This window comes from Triticum dicoccoides, chromosome 2B (assembly GCF_002162155.2).
Source record: "Triticum dicoccoides isolate Atlit2015 ecotype Zavitan chromosome 2B, WEW_v2.0, whole genome shotgun sequence".
Lineage (NCBI taxonomy): Eukaryota > Viridiplantae > Streptophyta > Magnoliopsida > Poales > Poaceae > Triticum > Triticum dicoccoides.
In genome coordinates, this window is record NC_041383.1 from 803,923,176 (window position 1) to 803,926,603 (window position 3,428).

Genomic DNA, 3,428 nt, shown 5'->3' on the forward strand with positions numbered 1-3,428 from the left:
GGGCGGCGACTAGGGTTTCCTCGTCGCGCCGCCGATCCCTCACCCTTCCTCCCTCGCCGCCACCTGAGAAAGCCGCCGAATCCGCTCGTGCGGTCGCCCGTGAAGGTGGCGGCGAGGCTTCGGTCGCTCCCTCCTCGAGGAGGACCTTGGATCTGGGGCGGCGGCCCTTCTTGGCGAGGCGGCGGCGCCTTCGCGGCCGGCGTCGTCCGCGGGTGAGCTATGGCCGGCGGCCTCGACCACACGGGTGGTGAGACGACGGCGGGTGGCGGCGGCGGCGCGGTGGTCTTCCCCGCCTCGTTAGATCTGAAGGTGGCTCCTTTCCCCTGTCTTCCTCGTCCCCGCCGCTTCTCGCCTGCCTCCCTCCGAGCGCCGATTTGATGTGGGTGGGTGACCGGTGGTCTGGTTTTGGGCCGCGGGAAACCGCTGGCCGGCGTGGCCGGCCTGGCAGCAGCGACGTTCCCGACGCCGTTCTCCTCCTTGGAGGTGCTGCAAAGGCCCTCCCCTTTCCACCCCTGCTCCTCCTCCCGAGTGAAAACCCAAAATCCGGCTTGGATTGGGCGGCGACGGCGCGCTGTGTGTCGTGCTCTTCCTTGGGGGCGCCGCCTGGGGAGGGATGCGTTCAGGTGAGGGGTTCATGGTCGGAGCTTGGGCGGCTTGGGTGGTCCGGTGACGATGGGGCCACAAGGTTCGGCATGGCTGTAGGCGTTCGGCTGCCTGGCAATGCTCCTCGGTGGCCTGTCGGCTCTCCTGATGCCCCTGCTGCCTTTCTTCAGTAGCCGCACCTGGTGGTTTTCCTGCAGCTCTCAGGCGTTCTAGGTTGTGGCGAGGCGGCAGTCGTGGAGAGCTCGAAAGTTGAAGTGGTGATGTGCTGCGGCTGCTCCAGGTCCTGAAGCTATCACGTCCCCTGCTCTAGGGTGAGCGTCTCTCAAGTCCGCCGGGTACGGCGCCTTGCGAGCCATGGCGAGAGGGAAGGGTCCCTTTGCGGCGAGAGAGACGGCGGATGTGTAATGTCTTTTTACTTGGGCGTTGGTCGGGCTCACTTTCCACACTTTGTTGCAAGCAGGTCCTCGGCGTGCTCGTGTGTGCCTCATCCCTAGATGGTTTGTTTGGCTGTAGTCTTCGGCTAGGACAAGCTTGTTCTTTGTGTTTGTGCGATCCGTTGAGTTGTAAGCCTCCTAGAGTGTCCCCTTGTATCGTTCGGCCGTGGGGTCTGTGTGTGTCTGTATCTCCTGGCCGGTTGATGGCTTTGTTAATTCAAAGCCGGGCTCTTCGCGAGCCTTCGTTCTAAAAAAAAAGTTGTCGCCACCTCAAAAATAAATCGCCCCTTAGCAAAAAGGTGCCTCCCTAGCCGCCCCTCCCCTACAGTGGCAGCCGCCGCACCTCGCCGGTGCAACCCCCTGGTTGCATAACCGATGAGGGACATTTTTGTATTTCCAGCAAAACTTGATGCGGGTAGTAGTATCTTGGGACACTGGATGTAGCTCCGTTGCGCCGACGCTCGGCCCGCGCTCTCTATGCTTCTAGCAAAAATAGGTGCCTGCTATAGCAAAAGAAATTGTTGGATGCAGCTCCGCCGCGTGCCGCCAGTTGTTGTGGTGTTTGTCGCCGCATCCCGCGAAACGCGCCGCTGGTTGAAGATTTTTGGGTGGCTGGTTCCAGCTTTTGCCGGGCAGGGTGGTCGGTTGCAGCTTTGGACTCTCCGGTTGTAACAACGCCGCGCCGACGGTTGCAGTGTTGCCGGTTCCAGCATTCTCGGCGCGCCGTCGCACGCCGCCCGTCCCGTTGCAGCTCCTCTCGGCGCCGGTTGCGGCTCACCGCAAGCATAGTTCCAGCAAAAAATGGTTCCATCAATCTCGTGTCAGGACGCCCGTCCCGTAGCAGCTCCTCTCGTCGTCCCGTTGCAGCTCGCCGCAACCATGGTTCCAGCTTTCCCCGTGGCCCTTTGAAGCACCGACCCGCCGGAGCGCGCGCGTCCGCAGCAGATGAGGACGTGGTGTGCCCCATGGCCAGGTCGTTGCCATGGCAAGGCGGCTGTGCGCCTGCAGGTGCCGAACTCGCTCGATTTGCGGCGTCCTAGCTTGCTGGCCATCGAGCACGCAGCCCGCAGTCTCCTGAAGCCGACGACCTCGCCTTATGGTGGCGATTATACGCGAGGTGGTGCGCGGCAGCATCCCCGGCGAGCTGCTGAGCAGGTGTGTAGAGATACAGGGGAGAAGGGAGGCACGCTGTTGGCCAAAAAGAACGAGTGCTCAGAGCGTTTTGCGCTAGAGATAAAAAGGGGATAGAGATACAGTGGTGGTGGGTCCTACTAGCGCTGGGTGGATGTTGAGCGAGCGAGGAACGTGACCGGCCGAAGCTGTCCGCCGATTATAAACGTTTCCCATAACCAAAGGCGAACAGAAGATCAGAGGTACCCGAAGCAAATGAAAGTTTATATTTTGAGATGGGAAGCAAACGGAAGTTGAGGTGCAGTAGCAGTACATATACAACTTCAGATGAACCAACCAATTACGACTGATCATGAGGTTGTTCGGTTTTGTGCGTGCGGAAAAGTAGGATCGCTCCAGGCGATTGAGGGAGGCGACGAAGGTTCCCTTGCGCGCCGCCGGTGACGCCGCCGGTTCCCTCTCTCTCCGTCGGTCGCTCCGGCGGCGGGAGGGAGGGGGAACCTCTGGTCTGTTCACTAGGTGGGTGTGTGGTAGGGTTAGGGTTGAGAGATACGCTGCCGAGGCCGTTGCGGTGGTGTCGTGTCGGAAGAAGTTTCTCCGGGCTCCGTTCGCGGTCAGGCGAGGCTTTTGCCTTCGTCTAGGAGCCAGCGGTGTTTGGGATCCCCGGAGCTTGTCGAGGTCGCGGGCTATGGTGGCTGGAGGTCCAGCGGCACTGGCCGTTTGGGTCCTCAGATGGGCGATGGATGCAGGGAGACGAAGACCTTTTTTCTTCCTTGTTGGTATGATTTGCTGCTACTGTTCTTCTCCTTCATCTGTGCTGATGCTGGTGGGAGATCCTGCTTTGTCCGGGCGGATGGCCCGGCCGCGGTGCTGGACCATTCGGATGACTCGAGTTCCCTTCCTTTCGGAAGGGACACTTTTCGCGGCACTCAAAGCCAAAGATGGCGACGACTGTTGCAGGTGTGTTGGATTGATATCCATGCCCTTTCAGCGCTGGTGTCAAGAAAGGAGGAAGCAGCGTGGCGACAATTGTACAGTGGTCGAAGATGATGACCTGTTTGCGACTGGTTGCAGATCCTTCTGCTGCAGGGATCTTCTCTCAAGATTCAGGGATTACGACACATGGCTCCGGAGATCTTCTTGTGTTATGGTTGTCTTAGGGTACTCTAGGTTTTCATGGTTCTTTGTGTTTGCGTTTCAGTGTGCTTGTAAGGGTCAAATACTTTGTGCGGATTCGTGATATGAATGAAATTATTCTCC